This window comes from Gobio gobio (genome assembly GCF_949357685.1).
Source record: "Gobio gobio genome assembly, chromosome: 17".
NCBI lineage: Eukaryota > Metazoa > Chordata > Actinopteri > Cypriniformes > Gobionidae > Gobio > Gobio gobio.
This window is the reverse complement of record NC_137110.1, coordinates 11,518,325-11,540,538: the sequence shown is the minus strand read 5'-3', so window position 1 is coordinate 11,540,538 and position 22,214 is coordinate 11,518,325. Positions and strand designations below refer to the sequence as shown.

The following is a 22,214-nucleotide window of genomic DNA, read 5'->3' as shown; positions in this document are numbered from 1 at the left end:
TATTAATTAGATTTATTTAGATGTTTAGTTAAAAAATGTAGTGTCCCCAACTGAGCACGCCAAGCCAGAGGCAACAGTGGCAAGGAAACCAAAACCCCATTAGGTTCACACTCAAGAAAAATACGGTTCTTCTATGGCATTGCTGTGAAAACCCACTTTCGGAACCTTTATTTTTAAGAATGTAGAACTGGCTTAAGGTGCTAGCTCATTTTATATGGTTTCTAACTGGTCAAATATCCAGTAGGTAGACAATTTGGATGAAATGGTTAGACCCAGTATATCTATTTGGATAAGAAAACCTAGCATGTTACAAAAACCAGCTTAAACAATGGTCTGAATTCTCTAACAGAGGTATGAATGGAGCAGAAAAGTAAACTGGTCAGATCATAATGCCTAAGGATCAATGAAGAAACAAACAAAACAGTAGTATGGGGTCCATCATCCTATTGATTCTGAAAGGATATAGTGTGTTTACACTCTCCTAAACAAACCTGATTCATTGGTTTCATCAAATTCCCTCATCCTCTTTTTCTTTCTTTGTTTTTTTCTCGTTCTCTCTCAGTGGGGAGTGAGGAGTGCCGTTCTGTTCAGTAGTATTAGTGTCTCTGGCATGATGGAGATTCATTACTAAGAACTCTACTTTGATGTTTCTTCACAGCTCACCAAACATCAGCCCCCTAATGTGGCAAACAGGTGAGCAGTGATCTCACTCCCTCTCTACACACACACACACACACACACACACACACACACACACACACACACACACACACACACACACACACACACACACACACACACACACACACACACACACACACACACACACACACACACACACACACACACACACACACACACACACACACACACACACACACACACACACACACACACACACACACACACACACACACACACACACACACACACACACACACACACACACACACACACACACAGAGAGCGAGAGCCAGAGAGAGAGAGAGAGAGAGAGAGTTTCACTTAACAGCAGAAGTGTAAAGAGTACCTGAAAACCATACTTGAGTAAAAGTACAGATACCCTACAGCGAAAATAACTCCATTACAAGTTACAAGTCACCAATTACAATACGACTTGAGTAAAAGTCTAAGAGTATCTGATTTTAACAGTACTTAAGTATTTTACTCATACTGAATGTAGGCTCAAAGATGCACTAGTCCTCAACACCTAAGAGACATGCCAGGGAAAACAAGAAACTATTGATTTGCAAGATGAAAGATCATGTTTATTTTCTAAAATCAAAATAAGACACCTCAATATTGCAATAAAATAAAGGTCAACACAAACATCTACAAACTCTCAATTCTCAGTTAAGCTCAAGTGCATAAAAAGGCCATAAGAAAACCAATAAACTTCAAAAAGATCTTGTCAATATAGCGGATACATAAAATAATGTTAATTCAAATTAAATAGTCAACTTGCACTGGATGTGCTGGTTTCGGCTGCTACACTGGCTACAGTCATGACCTCATCTCATAAATCAAACAACTTGCGATTCTCAACTGCCCACTCTCAATCGCATAAAGTAACCTCGTTGACCATTTTGGGTGAGTAAAGGCAAAGCACACAAGATATAGTACCTTATATCTTTTAATTGCCCTTATACCCTATAATTGCATTACTCATCACATATGTAATGGAGTAATAAGTACATTTACTTATCCAAAAATTTATCAAGTAGAGAGTAAAAGTTGCTCATATATTTGATACTAAGTAAAATAACAAAGTTGCCAAAAAGATACTTAAGTACAGTGACTAATTACATTTACTCAAATACTTTACACCACTGCTTAAAGGGTTAGTTCACCCAAAAATGAAAATTCTGTCATTAATTACTTACCCTCATGTCGTTCGACACCCGTAAGACCTCGGTTCATCTTCGGAACACAAATTAAGATATTTTAGTTGAAATCCGATGGCTCAGAAAGGCCTCCATTGGCACAATGCACTTTACACTCTCAAGCAGAGATGTTCACAAGTCTTTCATCTGGAGTCCGAGTCAAGTCTGGAGTCTTTTTTCACGAGTCCGAGTCGAGTCTCAAGTCATTTTATTTCTTACAAAAAAAACCCCATAATATTCAAAAATCCAATTTTTTTTAACAGACAAAATGTGATCTTTCTATCATCTGTTTTGTTTGTAATGAAAGTGCTAAGATGTAAGGGATACATCCAGCCGTACGTTATAATCCATTATAATGTGAAAAAAACAACAACTATTGTCCTGGCAACAAGACAAGTAGTCATTTTCAATACAGTCGCTGAGTGGACACAAGATGGCGCCATTCACGTTTGTTACACAGCGTTGTTATTGACGACAGACATTATCAGAAAATAATCAAACCGAACGTTTCTAGTCAATAGAAAACTTTTCAGCATGCTGATTGCGATACGTTAAAATATGCGCTTTAAGCAATTAACGGATTAACATCTTTCTATCTCTCTCTCGTGTTTACATTAAGAGAGAGAAAAGCTGCGAAAAGATTGATAAAAGTAAAACGTAGTGCTAGGTTTAAAGGTTCGATTTGATTCATGTTTTAACAGGCTGGCAACCCAAAAGAGCCACTTGGCTACACCACATTAAAACAGCTAACGTTACACCGTCAGCTGTGTGAGTTAATGTCACTAACCTTTGTGGACGCGATGTCTAATAAAATGACGTTCCTGCGTCTTGAATTGTTTTCCACACATTCTTTGCATCTGGCCGATCTGACACGGTAACAAATCCATGTGTGAGAACATATGGCACGATGGATCCTGTCATGTTTCATAGGACTCTTATGACGCGTGCAATACACGAACATCCGTAATGAAATTCTATAACAAGGGTCCGACCTACCACGTCACGTACATGTGAAGCAGATATTATAACGATTTTTTTTTACATTTACGATAAATAAGGATTAAAGACTTGAGTTGTTTTTAAAGGTCCCATTTTTCGTGTTTTTTGGAAGCTTTGATTGTGTTTACAGTGTGCAATATAACATGTGTTCATGTTTCGCGTGTAAAAAAAACACAGTATTTTTCACACAATTTACTTATCTGTATACTGCTGTTTTCACTGTCCTCAAAACGGCTTGAAAGATTTCCCTGTTCTATGAAGTCCCTCCTTCAGAAATACGTAACGAGTTCTGATTGTGCCAGCGGTTCCCGTGTTGTGATTCGACAGCAGCTTAGCGCATGCAGAGCGCACGTTACCGGAAAGGTCACGCCTCTCACCATAACGGGGATGCATGCGCTCAATGATCTCTAAGTACAGCGTCCCTGGGAAAGCCAAACAAAGGTGACTTGACTCCGGGATGAAAATAACAGCGTCTCGACGACATGGCGACAAACAAACTATACAAACGCAACCGAACGCAACACTTCCTCTTATCCACGCGGGAGCAACAAGACCACGCCCCCTTTTTCGCGTACTCTTGTGGGCGGAGGTTAGTCGACAAACTGCTCTACTGACGTAATTAAAGCAGGATGTACCAGGATGTAGTCCCAACCAGCCGTTCACTGTAGGCTTTGAAAGTGAACTTCTGTTAAATAAAATATCTCGCTTGGCATTGAACTTTGAGCTTTATAATTTTACAGGTATTATATATGCTCTAACAGCAACATTACACACTAACTAAAGTTTGAAAAATGGGATCACGAGGAACAGGACCTTTAAAATTTCACAAGACTTTTTTGTCGAGTCAAGTCTGAAGTTATTTCAGGTCGAGTCCCGAGTCTAGTCTGATGTCTCAAAAAATGCGACTCGAGTCCGAGTCACTAACTCGAGTGCCCATCTCTGCTCTCAAGACCCATAAACGGTACTAAAGATATCGTTTCAAAGTCCATCTCACTACAGTGGTTCTACAATAACTTGACTTTCTTTTAGGTAGTATAAAGGTATATGTTCTCAAGTTTCATTGAAGCCCTTATTGTGCCATTTCTATGGTTCTTTTTCACTGTTGTGTTGGTGAACAGTGGAATATGATGAGCAGCTTAAGTTCTCTGTTAAAGGGTTAGTTCACCCAAAAATGAAAATTCTGTCATTAATTACTTACCCTCATGTCGTCCGACACCCGTAAGACCTCTGTTCATCTTCGGAACACAAATGAAGATATTTTAGTTGAAATCCGATGGCTCTGAAAGGCTCAAATTGGCACAAATTTGTATAAAATACAAATACAAAGTCCATCTCACTACAGTGGTTCTACAATAACTTTATGAAGAGACGAGAATAATTTTTGTGCGCAAAAAAAACCTAAATAAACGACTTATATAGTGATGACCGATTTCAAAACACAGCATCATGAAGCTTCGAAGCGTTATGAATCAGCAAGTTGAATCATGATTCGATGGCGTGTCAAAGCGCCAAACTGCTGAAATCACGTGACTTTGGCGATCCAAACCACTGAATCGACTCACTGATTTATAACGCTTCGAAGCTTCATGATGCAGTGTTTTGAAATCGGTCATCACTATTCAAGTCGTTACTTAGGTTTTTTTTGCGCACAACAATTATTCTCGTCGCTTCATAAAGTTATTGTAGAACCACTGTAGTGAGATGGACTTTGTATTTGTATTTTATACAAATTTGTGCCAATTTGAGCCTTTCGGAGCCATCGGATTTCAACTAAAATATCTTCATCTGTGTTCCGAAGATGAACAGAGGTCTTACGGGTGTCGGACGACATGAGGGTAAGTAATTAATGACAGAATTTTCATTTTTGGGTGAACTAACCCTTTAACAGAGAACTTAAGCTGCTCATCATATTCCACTGTTCACCAACACAACAGTGAAAAAGAACCATAGAAATGGCACAATAAGGGCTTCAATGAAACTTGAGAACATATACCTTTATACTACCTAAAAGAAAGTCTCGTTGCAGCTGTGGTTGTTGTACAAGCCAGAGCCTAAATGACTCCCTCAGAGCAGCCTTTATGTCTTCGGGAATATGGAGAGAGAGACAGAGCTCAAGTGAAGTGGGTCTTTTGTTGGTCTGTAATGTGATTATCATGACGGCTTCACTGTAGAACCAGGTTAGGCAAAATGGCAGGTTCAGCCATCATGAACCGACCAGTGCATTAGCAAAAAAAAAAAAGAGGTTCAGCTGATGAACTCAAGATTATGTCACAAATCCAAACGGGTTGACTTGTGGTCTAATGCATCGATTTCCATTCAGCGTATGCACTGCTCTCTCTGTACCCTTTGTGATGCATACAACTTAAGAATTGACTTGTTAAATGTCAAAGTTACGCTCTCTCCCAAACAAAAATCTTGGTTTCACACTCAAAGAACACTTCACATACAATTAACTAATACAAAGAAGATGAATGGGCAAGTCATTATCAATTTTTATATATGAATTGTCTATGTAAACAGAAGTTATTGCAGAGTACATTTTATTTCATAATCAAATTATGATCAATATATCACTTGATCCCAGTTAAGTGTTAAGATTAGAGCTGTATTGATAGTAGTGATAGAAGAACTGATTTTTGAAGTTTTAGCTCCCCCTATAGGTAGCAAGCTTTGTCAGAGGGCTTACACTATTACTGTGGTGTAAACAAGTATCCATGATTGGGAAGTTAAGTGTTATTATAAACACATTTGACTGACCTCTATTCTGAATATTGGGGGGGAACTACAACCCCAATGGTAAAAAGGGGGGGGGGGGGTGTATATAATAGGGGTGAATTCAAGTTGATTGGGACACTTTTTCCTAGTAATCTCAATGGCAAAAAGTGTCCCTATCAATCTGATTTCACCCCTATATGGATTGTCTACCAGACAGTCATGGCAGGCACCAATATTCATCCAAAACATAGACCTCTATATAAACTGAATCAATATAAAATTGTAAATGTGTTCAGCATTCAGTAACAAATATTTTCAGATTTTCTAGACTATTTTAAGTCGTCAAGTGAGCAGGATATATTACAATTTAGTGTATGGCTTCGACAGGCATGTATAGAGTGGTGCAGAAGCGAGTTAGCATTTTAGCACTTCCGGTTCCATCGACACAAAATCAGTGGGGTTTTTTTAATGGGATTTTGTTTAAATGGCTGAAATAAGGTATGTGGTTAACACAAGCTCAAGATACTTACACGTTTTATTCTTCGACATAAAATACATCAGTATTACCCCACTCAGGATTTTTTTTAAGCTGTTCATGTCTTGCTGAAAAAAGGCAGTTGCTGACAAGTAGCTAAATGGGACTACAGAGGCTGTCGATGAGATTAAACGTCAACGTCAAAAAAAAAAAAAAACACCTAAAGCCAGTTCATTTTCACCGTGATGGCATAGAAGAACCTTTTATCTAAATATATATTTACACAATGCCTCTTGTCAGGGGAGAAATATATTTGACCACACCTCTTCCAACCAAGGTGAACCATAGGTGTGAATATGTTGAGAGTGTGAGAGAGGGGGAAAGTGTATGTCTGTGAAAAGAGAGTGGAAAGTTGACAGTGTCCGGGAGTTTATAGCAAACTGAGAATCTGTGCAAATAGTTTCAACAAGAGAGCAAATCCCAGACATACAAAGACAGATATAGGGAGAGAGCGAGAGAGAGAGCAGGTGGAGGAGATCTACTGTTTGCTTGCTACATTCAACAGCATCTCATAAATCTTCCCTGCACTCATCACAACACACACAACACTACTCAGGATGTCTCTGTTATTCCCTGCCCTCCCATGTGATTCCCTCTTTATCTTCATTGAAGGTTCTTTCTTTACCTGTCTCCAAGTCTGTGATCTTCTGTTATTCTCCCACTCGTTTTTTTTATGCTGTTCTGTTGTGCTTTCTCCCTTCGCTAGGAGATTTTTTCTCATCTCTACCCACTCCACTCCCCCTGAATCTCTCTCAGATTTCGTTCTCATGAACCCCCTCTGAGTCCATCTGGACATACTGTGTGTGTGAATCATCAAGTGTGTAACCCTGCCCTCAGGAGATCAGGCCGCCAAATATCCAAACAGGTCTTCCTCTCATTAACGCTCACTTTCCCAAAAGCTACTGTACCTCTCTCAGTTGCAAACACAGTCTGCAAACACAGAATCTCTTCATGAGGCTACCAGGAGCAACACCAGTTGAAAGGCAAACCGCTGTGTCATCATCAGCATTTACAGTCAAAAAGGATAAACATCAATTGTGCTAAATATACGAGTGGTTCATAGTTCACAAAAATGACACCTTTCTATCAGAACCAGCATTAACTTGAGCATTTTGAGCTCCAGTCGCTCGTCTGTTTGATCGGACCACACGGGCCAGCCTTCGCTCCCCACGTGCATCAATGAGCCATGACCCTGTCGCCGGTTCACCACTGTTCCCTCCTTGGACCACGTTTGATAGATACTGACCACTGCAGACCGGGAACACCCCACAAAAGCTGCAGTTTTGGAGATGCTCCGACCCAGTTGTCTTGCCATCACAATTTGGCCCATGTCAAACTCGCTTAAATCCTTACGCTTGCCCAGACCATCAACTTTGAGGACAAAATGTTCACTTGCTGCCTAATATATTCCACCCACTAACAGGTGCCGGGATGAAGAGATAATCAGTGGTCATAATGTTATGTTTGATCGGTGTATACATTATTTTCATGTATTATTTTATCTTATTTATACATATATAAAGTATAATCCTGTGTTACCATTCACCCTCTGATACTCTATCAGTTTCACAACATCCTAAAAAAACTATATTGTTTGTACTAAACAAAACACCAAATTCTCAATTCATCCACAGGTTGTCCCTAAAGCATATTTTAGCCTTGTTTATCTGCACTGCTATATAGAACAATTCTATGTGGTAAATACATCACCTTAAAAAGGATTATATAGAAAATGACATAAATCAGAATATTACTCCCATGTTCGAAAATTTCACTTTGGAGAAACAATTGTAGAACCATATCTATCACTTCTGCCTGCGTTCTTCTCAAACATCTGTAGACAAAGACAAACGGGCTCCTCTCCACAAAAGCACGGCTGATCTTTCTCTTAACTGTTTGTCGAGTTAAACACAGCCCTTGAGGCAAAAAGCATTCTGTGATGTCTGCTGGTGGTTTGGGGTCAGATACAGAACAAATGTCAGTGTCTGCTCTGAGCTTGACCCTCAGATTCCTCAAGCCATATAATAGTACATTTAAACTTAACAAACACTGTCAGAAACCGCAACAGTCTGCTATACAATTCCAGCTCTTGAAACTCAGACAGACCCTGTATTAAACACAATGACTCTCAGAAAAGAGAGTCAGCGACGACAGAGATAAAAGCCTTGTGAATCATGCAGAGTATATGCATGTGGTGATGATGAGCTTTGTTATTACTGAACTGAATTGTACTGTTCTGTCATTAATGAATAACTACACAGGAACAAATGAGTAACACTCTAGTTTCTACTAACTAACAAGAAACTCTGATTAAAAATGAGTTAGTAATAGTGCTCAGTTGAATGTGGTAGTTCACTGTTAGCTAATCAGTAACTATTTTTTCATACCCCCCAGAGGACTACCAAGAACCACTATATTTAGGTTTGTAATTAATGTGAATAGTGCATAATGTATAATTAATAATAAAGTGAAGGTCATATAACCCACTAGTAATGGCTTAATATTAGCAAATCGTTCTAAAGGAATTACACATTTTTTGGATCAGTATTCTAAAGTGAAAAACATGATTACACCCTACTTTTGAGGATTTTTTGTAAGGTTTTGGATAGTAATTCCTTCTGATGTATTTGGTAACACTCGAGTCATTACTAGTGGGTTACCATGATCTTCAATTTAGAATACTGATCCAAATAATTAGTAGTTCCTTCTGAAGGACGCAGTGACAGCGGAGTCATTGCTTTCCTTCACTTTAGAATTGATTCTACATTATGCATTCACATTAATTATGAACCTGAATATAGTAGTTCTTAGTAGTCCTCTGGGAGGTATGGGAAAAGTGGTAGTTACTGATTAGCTAATAGTGAACTACCGCATTCAACTGAGCACTATTACTTACTCATTTTGTTAATCAACATTTCGTGTAAGTTAATAGAAGTGTTAAGAGTGCGGTACTCATTCCTGCCGTTATTTATTAATGATAGATCAGTATTCTAAAAAGTTTCCAATTATTGTTGATTTACAATAAAATCTCCCTTACAAAATGCAAGAAGCGTCCATTATCTTTCTGTTACTTTAATGTCTTTTTTTAATGACACCAATATGATAAGCCTTATGTGCTACTTAAAGGGATAGTTCACCCAAAAATGAAAATTCTGTCATCATTTACTCACCCTCAAGTTCCAAACCTCTAAGAGTTTCTTTGTTCTGCTGAACACAAAAGAAGATATTTGGAAGAATGTTTGTAACAAAGCAGATAGAGCAACCATTGACTACCACAGTATTTTTTCCCTTCTATGGTAGTCAATGGTTGCTCTATCTGCTTGGTTCAAACATTCTTCAAAATATCTTCTTTTGTGTTCAGCAGAACAAAGAAACTCAGAGGTTTGGAACAACTTGAGGGCGAGTAAGTGATTTAGAATTTACATTTTTGGGTGAACTATCCCTTTAAATATAACTCTCTTTATACCATTGCCCCGAGAAACATGGCAATACCACAGCAATTGTTTGGAAGGTGATTATAAATGCTGACAAAAGCAAATCATCCTTAACATCCTTAAACAGTGGCAAAAAAAGTCAAATTAGCTTTTAAACAATTACTAAACTACAGTAAAAAAAAGTACAATAAATAATATGGTCTTACCTTTTGTAAACACTCCCTAAAATGTATATTATATATTATATTATATTATATTTATTATATTATATTATATTATATTATATTATATTATATTATATTATATTATATTATATTATATTATATTATATTATATTATATTATATTATATTATATTATATATTTCACAATATGGTTACATAACCAAGAATCAGTAAAACTAAAAAAATAAAACAATAAAATGAATTCTCAAAGAATGGGTGCTGTGAGTGTTTGAGGTTGCTGAAAAATACTTTGCACAACTGATTTGTCCACTAGAGGGATCTCCTCTCCTCCTGTCTAATTCATCTCCAGTGGAACGGTTGAATCCAGCTGGCCTCTTGGCAAAAGGCAGGGCAAACAACTTCACATTCCCTCGGTCTCTTAAAACAAGACATTGTAACAGGTCAACGGAGACCTGCCTCGACAGACAACAGTCCAACTTAAACGGCAAGTACATTTTTCAGTGAGCACATAAATATTTTACAGTAACGGCACACCTGGCACCTAACAGCCTGTAAATCCTCTTGCTCTGACAGAAACAGTTGTGTAATGTACAGTTGGGCCCACTTTGATGGAAAATACACACGGTAATGTAATATTTGCCACCATAATGCTTAAAGGGGTGGTAAACCACGATTTCACTATTCTAACTTTAGCTAACGTGTAATGTTGCTGCTTGAGCATAAACAACATCTGCAAAGTTACAACGTTCAAAGTTTAAAGCAAAGGGAGATATTTGCTTTTAAAGAAATCAGTTTCTAAGAACTACAGCAAACGGCCAGTAGGCGACTACACACATTCCTCCAGGGTTGGTGACATCAACAGGCTCAATATTTACATAAACCCCTCCTCCGAGAATATTAAATAAGGGGGGGTGAGGCCATTTTGTATCGCGGCGCTGTTGTGGTATAAGTTAGTTAGGCTGGAGTGTTGTTGCCGCGATGCCAAGGAAATGCTGTTATTTTCATCCGGATTGCAGGTCTGGGGTACTTGCTCTGTTCAGCCTTCCTTGGGACAGGGGTGCGTTGCAGAGCGTTTAACATACAGCATGTTATATGCACATGTGTTTGAGTCAGCGGGGAATCAGGCGCGCGCAGGGCTCCCTGCAGCACATCTAACAGAGGAAAACATCCACCGTCTTTGCGATTTCAATGCCAGATTTGCACAACGTCAGCTGCGTGAAAAAAACACTGCCGGTGCGTGGATGCACGACGCGCGCGCTGCACATTTCACGGAGGACAACACAATCTTCCACAAACTTCGCGAGTTCAATACAGGATATGCACAACGGCTTGTCCTGAAAGCTGGATTTACAAACAGAAGCTGTTTACGGGCCACAACCTGTAAGTCTGATTTATTTTTCATCGATGGGTTTTCCTGTAATAGGTTGTAGCAAGGAAGTAAACAGATGACAGCGCTGTTCTGCAAACCAGTCTGTTAAATGCTCATTCATACTTAACGTTATCCGACGAACACCTAACGTTACAAACACTAACGTTAAAATCTCAACAGCGAACCTGGCATTAGTGTAAATGATTCTTTGATTAGAGCTTTTATGTATTGTTTATCTACAGGCATGCTAAACATGGTTCTGTGTGTGATTTGGCTAACTTACTAGTTAAAGCCAGTGCTTAGTGTTCGTTTTGGGTTAGTTCTTGCGACAGATATTTGGCTATAATCGTTCTAAAAATACAAAAGTTAAAGTGCCATTCAGTAGCGATCATTATAGATCCGCAGTCTTTACTCTTGAGGACTGAACAGGTTCTGCTCGATCATCTTCACTCAAATGTTCTGGGTCTGATTCGGGCGGTAAGGGGCGTGACGTTTCCGACGTGCACTGCGGTTAGCGAATCACAACACACTGGGCCAGCTAACCAATCAGAGCCCACTGCGTATTTTTGAGGGACTGGCTTCATACAACCCGGAAAGCATCAGACCGTTTTACAAGGAGGGACAGAGCAGTGTAGAATAAAGGTCAAATATATGAAAAATAAGGCAATTTTTTTAAAAACGAAGCATGAACACATGTTACAGTGCACCCCACAAACACAGTCAAGCCTTCAAAAGAATGTGTTTTACCACCCCTTTAAACTAACAGTGTTTGTGTTTTGGCATAGATGAGGCCAAAAGACCTGATATGAATGAGCATTTTTCAGCTTCACTGATGGCAGAAAAAGATGGCTGCGTTCAAGGATACACAAATTCTTTGAGCATTTTAAGACCTTGAACCCAGACACATAAACTTTGTTTGACACGACATATGGAGAGGGAAAAAAAGCTCTCAAAATCTCATTCAAAGTTTGCGTTCAATTCAAAACATCGACCGTCAAACTATTATTAAACGTCAAACCAACATAATAAATGACTTCAATTTCTGTCTGTTCTACATCAAATGATCACATGGCTTCAGAACACTTGGAAAAAGACTTGGAGACCAAGCAATAGCACAGAATATTAAGTAATTTACACTAAACTAAAAAATTATATGATCAATAAGTTATGACAACATATGTTTTTACATTGCTTTAACTCATCACAATAAGCCATTTTCAGCTTTTTTATATTATTATACAAGATTCAAAAAGTTTGGGGTTGTAAAGATGTTTATTGTCTCCTATGCTCAACAATGCTGGATTTATTTGAACAAAAATATGGTAAAAACTGAAATTTCATGTTACATTATTATATAATATATATTATAAATAAATATATTACTTTTTTTATTTACTCGTGTGATGGAAAAAAAAACATTTCAGCAGAAAATAACTTCAGTTTTCAGTGTCACATAATCCTTCAGAAATCATTCTTATCATCAATGTACAGTAGAAAACAGTTGTGCTGCTTACTATATTTTTAGGATTCTTTGAATAGAAAGTTAAAAAGAACAGCATTTATTTGAAATAGAAATATTTTGTAATCTTTTGTCTTTACTGCGTCCTTGCTGAAAAAACAACAACTTAGTAATATTTTATTGCTGACCCCAAACTTTACATATGAATATTGAATGCATCCCAGACAGACGGGAGACTACGAGGGTAAGAGTGTCAACCTTACATCTCAGTTCATTTCAGGTTTATTACATTATTTAAACTAGAGCACCTGGGTGCAGTGGCTCTAGCAGGAGTGCAGCTGGAATGTTTATGTGTATATGTACAGTTACCCAGACATCCCACACTACACAAACATCTCTCCATCATGCAGCACAGAGACAGCTCTGTCTTCTAGCTTATCATATACAGAGCAGTTTGTGTGTTTGCATGCGCATGTCCGTGTTTAAGTTAGAAGACTTTGGAGGAACTATAATATGAAAGAATAAATAAATAAATAACAGTTTGAAGTAATATTAAAGCAGTCTCAAAAACTGGGTTAGAGTTCAAAATCTTCTAGCCAATGAAAAAAAGACCATTTCATTGAAGCCAAGTTGCAAAAACATCTTGTTACAACATCAGACATAAAAACATTCCCATGTCCGCCCACATTCAGATGTTAGGAACACCTATTCAGTGTTTAAGAACTTTGCCTGCACGGTCTTTCTATGGTAAAGGGTTAGTTCAACCCAAAAAATTCTGTCATCATTCTGTCACATCTCCCTCATGTCATTCCAAACTTGTATGACTTTCTTCTACAGAGCACAAAAGAAAATATTTTGAAGAATGCTGTCTTTATGTTCTACAGAAGAAAGAGAGTGATACATTTTGGCAAAAGCATGAGGGTGAGTAAAAGACAGTATTTTCATTTTTGGGTGAACTATACCTTTAAGGAAGAAGTGGGATAGATACTATTATTTGTAATTCTGAGTAAAATAAGAAGTCCAGCAAAGATGTTCTCTCAAGTCTCCTTCACGCTTGCATTCATTTCAAAACATTCAGACACATCGGTCAAAAGAACCAATGAAGTTTCAGGAACCATGTTTAAATATGCACAAACAAAATTTGAGAGCTACAGAGGGAAAGCTTTCCAGCAAGCTTTTTTGTCCATCCACACACAGCCAAAGTAAGCTTCAAAAGACTTGGACTATAGCACACAAGTCATATGCACAACCTTTATGCCTCGCTTACGTTTTGAGCTTTCATTCTATAGAAAAGAGCAGCCTTAACATTCCGCTAAACATCTTGGAAAAAATAAATGAACACAGGTCTAGAATGACATGAGGGTGAGTAAATCATAACACAATTTTCATTTCTGGGTGTCCTATTCCTTTAATAGGCTGAAATACCATGCATGATACCTGTTTTTCTTCTGTCTCTGTGCGGCATTAGAACTCAGCCGCTGCTATAGCTGGTCTGCACAAGTGTGGGTCTGTGCATAAGTGTGTACTACTTGCCGTATGGTGTGTGGCTTGGCCTCACAGAGACAGGAAAGGGAACCGAATGTGGCCACGGCAGCACGGAGTCCAGCAGCCTACAGTAAACAGCTCTTTCCCAAACCGTCCAGTAGAAACACCAGTAATCCCCACGACTCGAAGACAGGCCATCTGTGGCATAGAAAAACAGCATCCACAGCGACAACCGGAGCTGTGTGTGTGTGTTAATGCGTGTTTCTGTGAGGAGGGAGGCTAAGTATACATGACTTAGCTTTGCTAAACTCCTCTTTCTTGGAAGAGAGTTCAGTACCACAGTCTCTGAAAATACCCCTAATGCGTGAGGCACTTGGATGAAGCCAAGTGCTGTAAAGACTGTTTGGAAAAACTGTTTTCTTTGACTAAATTAAAGTCCACACAGTGACATCACTACCTCCTTTGAGGCAATTTTATTAGTGGCGCTTACTATTGCCATTCTTTAAAGATATGGTTTGAGATATGTTCAAATCTCTAACCCTAATTATTAAAGTTGCAATGTAATAGTGATCATTCTATCTATTGGCTGTTGATTAGATAAAGGCAGATCCAAACCAACTGTGAGCTTGCAGTCAAATGCAAAAAAGGGGCGGGTCCAACTAGTGTTAGACCGATATATCGGGCCGATATTTTTTTCAAGAGATTAAATTAAGTGCACCTAAGCATTAAATTACTAGGTTGTAAATAGTTTTAAGAGTATAAAAGTTTTAAGTATAGTACAGTCAGTGTGCACTTTATTATGATGCTTGCTTGTTTATACTGTGTGCAATAGTGTAATTATTTTATTTATGCTTAAATATTTATTTTCAGAATTTAGTTTCACCACTGAAATCTTTTTTTCTTGTTCTACCTCACCCGTTTTTACTATTTGTTAAATACTGTTTTTTTTAGTTCAATAAATGTTTCTTTTTTCATTTTTAAATTGTTATCCTCATGATCATTGTGTCATTTTTTTATGATGTAAATTGAGGGAGCAAAAGCAGTATCGGCTCCAAATATCGGCTCAAGAAAACCGGCAGCCCGTATCGGTCATCGGCTAAGGCTGATGAAAAAAAAAAAATCGGTATCGGCACTAAAAAATCCATATTGGTCGATCCCTAGGTCCAACATATACTATATTGCCAAAAGTTTTGGGATGCCTGCCTTTACATGCACATGAACTTTAATGAGATCTCATTCGTAAACCATGGGGTTTAATATGGAGTTGGCCCACCCTTTGCAGCTATAACAGCTTCAACTTTTCTGGGAAGGCTTTCCACAAGGTTTAGGAGTGTGTTTATGGGAATTTTTGACCATTCTTCTAGAAGCACATTTATGAGGTCAGGCACTGATGTTGTACGAGAAGGCCTGGATCGCAGTCTCCGCTCTAATTCATCCCAAAGGTGTTCTAACGGGTTGAGGTCAGGACTCTGTGCAGGCCAGTCAAGTTCCTCCACACCAAACTCGCTCATCCATGTCTTTATGGACCTTGCTTTGTGCACTGGTGCGCAGTCATGTTGGAAGAGGAAGGGGCCATCCACAAACTGTACCCACAAAGTTGGGAGCATGAAATTGTCCAAAATGTCTTGTATGCTGAAGCATTAAGAGTTATTTTCACTGGAACTAAGGGGCCAAGCCCAACCCCTGAAAAACAACCCCACACCATAATCCCCCAAACTTTACACTTGCCACAATGCTGTCAGGCAAGTACCGTTTTCCTGGCAACCACAAAACCCAGACTTGTCCATCGGATTGCCAGACAGAGAAGTGATTTGTCACTCCAGAGAACACGTCTCCACTGAGTCCAGTGGCGACGTACTTTACACCACTGCATCCGACGCTTTGCATTGCAATTGGTGATGTAAGGCTTGGATGCAACTGCTCAGCCATGGAAACCCATTCCATGAAGCTCTCTACGCACTGTTCTTGAGCTAATCTGAAGGCCACACGAAGTTTGGAGGTCTGTAGCTAATGACTCCACAAAAAGTTGGCGACTTCTGCACGCTGTGACCCTCAGCATGCGCTGACCCCGCTCTGTTATTTCACTTGGCTGAGTTGCTGTTGTTCCCAATTGCTTACACTGTGTTAGAATGCCACTAGCAGTTGACCGTAGAATATTTAGTAGTGAGGAAATTTCACGAATGGACTTATTGCACAGGTGGCAACCTATCATGGTACCTCGCTTGAATTCACTGAACTCCTGAGAGTGACCCGTTCTTTCACAAATGTTTGTAGAAGCAGTCTGCATGCCTAGGTGCTTGATTTTATACACCTTAGGCTCTGACCATGGAAGTGATTGGAACACCTGAATTCAATGATTTGGAGGGGTGTCCCAATACTTTTGGCAATATCACAAAGTTTCATTTCACCATAACAAGTCATGAACATTAAAATGGGAAAACAAATCAATCTCAGACACTGAAAAGTGAGACCACAATATAACGGAGACTTGGGCAACCACCTCACAACCAAAGTGCATTGACAACCACTTACACCACCCTAGCATCAATGTGCTGAATTTTGCATGGGCAAACACCACATTTTCTTCATAAAATATAAAGATCTACTTCATAATTTTAGTCTCAAACAATAAGACTTTGCATATCATATAAGGCACTATATTCTCTGCAGTTTACCTATAGGTTTTGCTTTGGACTAAGTTACATTTTAACTTGGAATAATAACTTCACTAACTAGAAAGGCTCTGATGTTAGCCATTTCTCACAGTGATGGAGGTTAATACGGGCAGCTCATGCAGTAACCTGACAACAGACCTCCCTCTAAACTTGAAAAGAGCCATAAAATACAAGAAATCAACGAATGATGACGTCTTTCTATTTGGCTGACATAAAAAAAAAAAACTAAATTCTGTCGACTTCACTGTGCTTGATGCGAGTTCAGTAAGACACATTCTTGGTAAAGTCAAGAATTCATGAGCCAAACGTTCCTCAAAGGGAAACAAATTTCACTTACTGCGTTGATTGATTAACATTGAATAGTTCAATAATCACAACCTGTCAGCTCTTGCAGTGTTCACCTCAAATACATGTCCATCAGCTTTGAGTAATTATACTGCCCCTCGCTGGCATGGGTCAAAGGTTGGCGTGGATCATTACATGTGTGAGCACATATAAGTGTAACGAGCAGGAGGCAAAGATCAATGTCTGATCCAGATCAGTCTGTTAAGTCTTAACACAAGATTACGCCCAGTGCGCCTGCTGCGGTGAAAGAGAGCGCAGATCTAAATCACCCCAGAGACATGAAACAGGAAATGTGTGGACACTAATGATTCTAGTTATGCAGGCCAAATGTTCAGTCACATCAGAAAGAACCTTTGTGAAAATGCATGTTCAAAATGATGGTTCTTATTTTAAATATCTAATCATCAGACTCAGTAAACTACAATAAGCCTATAAAAACACTAAAGCATTTACTTTTACAATTTCATTTTTAAATTTAGGGATTTTGAAAAATTGTCATGTAAAAGCAACAGTTACAGCTAGAGATGCATGTGTACAATAAGTTTGGATAAGATAACATGATAACTAAAGATATTTTAAAGCCGATAACCAATACACTGGCTGATAATTTATCTCAATGTAATTTTTTCTTGGCTTAAAAAACAATGATTCTTGTCAAAAGTCTTTAAGTGCTTCAAAATAAATAAATAAAATATAACGGAGATTAAAATCGAATAAAATAAATAATTCACTGATAGCAAGTCACATATGTCTGCCAAAAACGACTCCTGCTTTTATATCGTGCATTCCTGCGATGTGAAAGAACAAGTGAGGTAATCCTTCTATCTGTGTAATGCTCAGTAGATAGCTTTTGAAAACGATACTTTAATACTGTACTTATCAGCATCTTACAATGCTACTTATCCCTTTTTCTCCTTTCCCTAATTCCCCATGTGTCCAATTAACAAATTAACCGCTATGCACCTTGATCTCTGATCAGGTCTTGAGCGCAGTTCGTGCTGCGACCTCTGCAATCACAGTAATCCCCCTTTACACCCATACTACAGCCACTTCCCATCCGGCAGTGCCGGGTGAACGTCAGGTGTGCTCCAGCAGATTAGTGCTAATCTGCTTTCTAATGAAAGCTGGGGTATACAGCAGGGGTAGACCACGGGCCTCATACCGCCTTTGAAGTCAGATCAGTGGGGTGGAATAAAAGGCATTCCCACTGATGGAGGAGATCCAGGGGGGCTGGAGCCTGACTCTAGACCTGACTCAAGGGCTGATAAGGCACGTCTGGGATTAGCGGATCCTTTTGCACCCCCTGCAACTCTTAATTTTGCCGTCTCGGTTTGCCCATCTCCCTCTACCTCAGCTTTTAATTGAATTAATGTTGGAATGGGACATCTCAAGATCTTTGATGTGCCCATAAAGGTATTTCTGAATGAAGATTATTTCTTGGATGACATCCAACTTCTTTCACAAAAGGTCAGCGAGAGAAAGAAAGGCTCAAGTAGAGAGAGAACATATAAGGAGGAGGGAAATATCAGAAAGCCAAATGAGTGAAAGTCTAAACAGAGCCCAGAGCTGGCACAGAATGAAGGTCATAATAGTACAAAAACAGAAGGAAACCCAAGACCCTACAGAGACCACCGCAATAGAACAGACTCCATAACCAGAAGTATATCACTGGAAATGTAAATTGTAACATTAGCACACCATCTTAAATAACCTTAAACAATCCACCAGGGCCTCCAAAGAAAACTCTGAAAAATTCTGCCATCCGTTTTGGCTCCCTACAAAGTGTACTTGTCTCATCTAGGCAGTTATGAGTTGTGCTGCGTTAATGCACAAATGACTGCGTTGCCCATATGCCTCAACCACTCCGTCTGCAGAAGAGGTCAAGCGTCACATCCACCGCCTAAAAAAAGTGTTAATCTTCATGCATGTCTAAAATTACATTTCCCTTAGCTGTTCTGTGCTATTTTTACTTTTTCTTCTTCCTAAAAACACCCCAAACTTACCTCCAACTTGAAGGAACAGTTCACTAGAGAGAATTTAAACAAGTTCTGATATTATTTACTCGTTTCATGGTATTCCAAACCCATAAGCTCTTATTCATTCTGTGGAACAAAAAGTAAACTTAAAGCTGCTTTTTCAATTCAATGAAAGTTTATAGTGACCTTGGCCTGTCAAGCTCAAAAGAATGCTATAAAAGCACAATGAAGAAGTCTAAATGATAATTTTCCCTCCCAAGTCTTCTGAAGTTGAACAGATCAAAATGTAAGTAATTGGTTTTATGGGTCAGATTATTCATGCAACTCAGTAAGCAGCTCTCAAATCAAATATTACACAAACTGTACAGTATGGTTTGACCATGAAGTTTGGTCGCAAGACAGCTTGAGCTCATTCATTTGATGTTGTAGACATGTTTCTTTTGATTCTTGAATTTGTTCAATGGAAAAATACAGGTTTGAAACGGCATTAGGGTGAGTAAACAATGACAGAATTTTCATTTTGGGATGAACTCTCCCATTAACTGGAGGGATTCCAATGCCCCAGTTCAATGGTTGAGTCCTCAAAAAAGATAGAAGGACAGATAAAGCAAAATATAGGGAGCTATCAGAGCTCAGCCAAAGACATCAAGAGCCTCTCCAATGTTGTTCCACTCCACCAGTGCCATCGTTGGTTTCTGTGTTTCCCTTTGCATTTACAATCTTCAATCCACACGCTCCTGTACACAGAAAATTACCATCTTCGTACAGAAATAGAACAGGATGGATGCTATAGACTCGCTCTTGGAAATCAGAAGTGCTGGTCTGAGCAGAGCTGGATTGAAGGCACAGTGGAAAAACATGCAAGGAAAAACAAGCTGACTTAGGTTTCGTGTCAATCACGGAAGAAACTGTCCATGAACGCTGCCCGAGCCAGCTACAGTAAAAGGGTAAAAATATTACCTGACATGAGGCATATACTTACTTACTTCTTAAAGAACCAAGATTTTTGTTCAAGGGAGGACTGAAATAAACGTTTTATACGATATATGCTGCACATCAGGGATTCAATTTTTTTCTTCTATTTTTAACTTCACATCATCTTAAAATTGCAGTGCTCAATCTTAGATCGATGATATTTGTATTTGATTCGGTACAACAATAGGTCTATGTTGAGGTCTGTTTTGGCAGTTAATGCAGTGGATCTCAACCTTTTTGACTAAATTCAGCTTTGCTATGAAATAAAAAAAAAAATCAGCTTTGATATAATAAATTGCATTTTAAAATATATTACAATAGAAAACATTTATTTTGAATTGTAATAATATCTCATAATATAACTATAAATACAGTTGACTATACTGGCCCATCCCTACTCCATAACATTGACTACAAAAAAAGATAAAGATAAAGAGAGAGAGGAAAAAGAGCAAGTTTATATGAGTCAACCATGGCAGCAGAAGGCTCTGGACGGAGGGAGTTAATTATCTTCACTATGTGCACCACTTGGCCTCTTATTCAATCTCTTCTCACTACATACAAATACAATCTCACATCTTCTATCCTGCTGATTGCTCTTGTTCTGCGGGCCGTTTGCCTGGAGCTCTGAAACTCGCCGGGTCGTTTGCTCGCCCCATGAATTGTTATTTTCACCCACCAGTTCTTCGGTTTCTCCTCTTAATAAACCCAACCCAATCCATCATAATTCTATACAAAGCTTCAGACAAGTCCCTCTGTTTGTCTCGACCAAGAGTACTGGAAGTTCAACGCCACATCTAGAGAAGCAAGCAAGCAGGAAGTCCACATGCTGCCTGACACGCCTGTCACTCATGCACTCTCCCATCAACCCCTGCTCTCTGAGAAAACAAGGCCAGTTCCAAAAACTACTGCTCAGCTGCCACTAGTTATCTTACATCATTGGAGCCCTTGTCCAGCCATTTTATTTCTTTAACCAGAATTCTCACTGTCACGACCCAGACCAAACATTATAAACATAATTAAGAGGGGTGACCGTGTGTTCCGTTTTTACTCTGTGAGGATGTTTATGCCAAACTGGCTGACCGTGAGTATTCTCAGAATATTTAGTTAAACAAATATAATTTAAAATGTCTCTAAATACTGCGGGGTGAATTGCTCCATTTGAGAAAACTTGCAAGGGCTGACTGCATTAAATTCTACACTAGTAAAAAAAAAAAATTATGTTGGTACGATGGAACAAAATTGAAAAATCACAGCAATTAACAAAGCATTTTTGGTCTGGAATAGACGCATTTTGGTTTGGAAAGAAAAATAAGTCTGGACGAGGCGTGATAGTTTTGTGGCATTAAGACGTTGGTAAACAGGAAAAAATCATTTTCTAATCCAAGATTCAAATATTAACTGCCAAGTGGCTCATTGATGTGGGTGGTTTTAGTTAAGAAGTTAGCAGGATTTTAGTAAACTACCCTTAACAAACTGCTAGTTGTAGCAAATTACAAAATTACAACTAATTAAGCAGAAAAATAGACAATGAAGTAGAACTTTGGTGAAGCTTACAGGGACCTCACCAAGTAAGATACATTTCTGGATCAACATCTCTGTTGGTCCTGGAACAGCATTAATCAGTTTCGACTTTAGGGTTAGGTTTTATGGTTGGGGTTAGGGTTAAGGCTGAGGTTTGGGCTTCAACAACATTCTTATCAACCTATCATTTAGTATAAAGAGTAGTTATTGGTTATGGTTAGGACTATGTTTGTTTGACAGGAATGTAGTTCCAGTACCAACAAAGGATCTTGATCCAGGAGCACATCCTACTTGGCAAAAATCTACTTTCCTAAAATAATATTTAACACTATTGGAGAAAGCAAGATTGGATTATATGGTTAAAATCAACATGAAATGGCATTCAAACCCATTTTACTTCCACTGTGTAATGCATTTAAAGCAACGATTCAAAGAGAGAGAGAGAGACAGATTGATAGATAGATCAATAGATAGATAGATAGATGGATAGACTGACAAAAAAATGAAGAATGGGATGAAAGTGGTCTATATGATAGGGAAGGAGTTGAAAAGGAAAATGGTTGCAAATGGCGGATTGAAGATGAAAAATGTAAATATATATAATGACGATCACAATAATGGAAAATAATCTGCATTAAAAAGTAAATACGTTTGAT

The 22,214-nt window shown here is 38.6% G+C and overlaps 1 protein-coding gene across 3 annotated transcripts in view; it reads right to left on the bottom strand.

Annotated features, from left to right (window-relative positions):
• Positions 1–22,214, bottom strand: part of pdzrn3b (PDZ domain containing RING finger 3b) — a 127,823-nt gene that overhangs the window by 43,628 nt on the left and 61,981 nt on the right. Inside the window, exon 1 of one of the 3 annotated variants that reach the window (XM_079841209.1) lies at positions 14,112–14,411. The exons of the other annotated variants lie outside the window; for them this stretch is intronic. The gene's annotated coding sequence lies outside the window, so the exon portion shown is untranslated. Of the gene's footprint in view, positions 1–14,111; positions 14,412–22,214 lie in introns of those variants that run through there. 3 annotated transcript variants of the gene reach the window in all.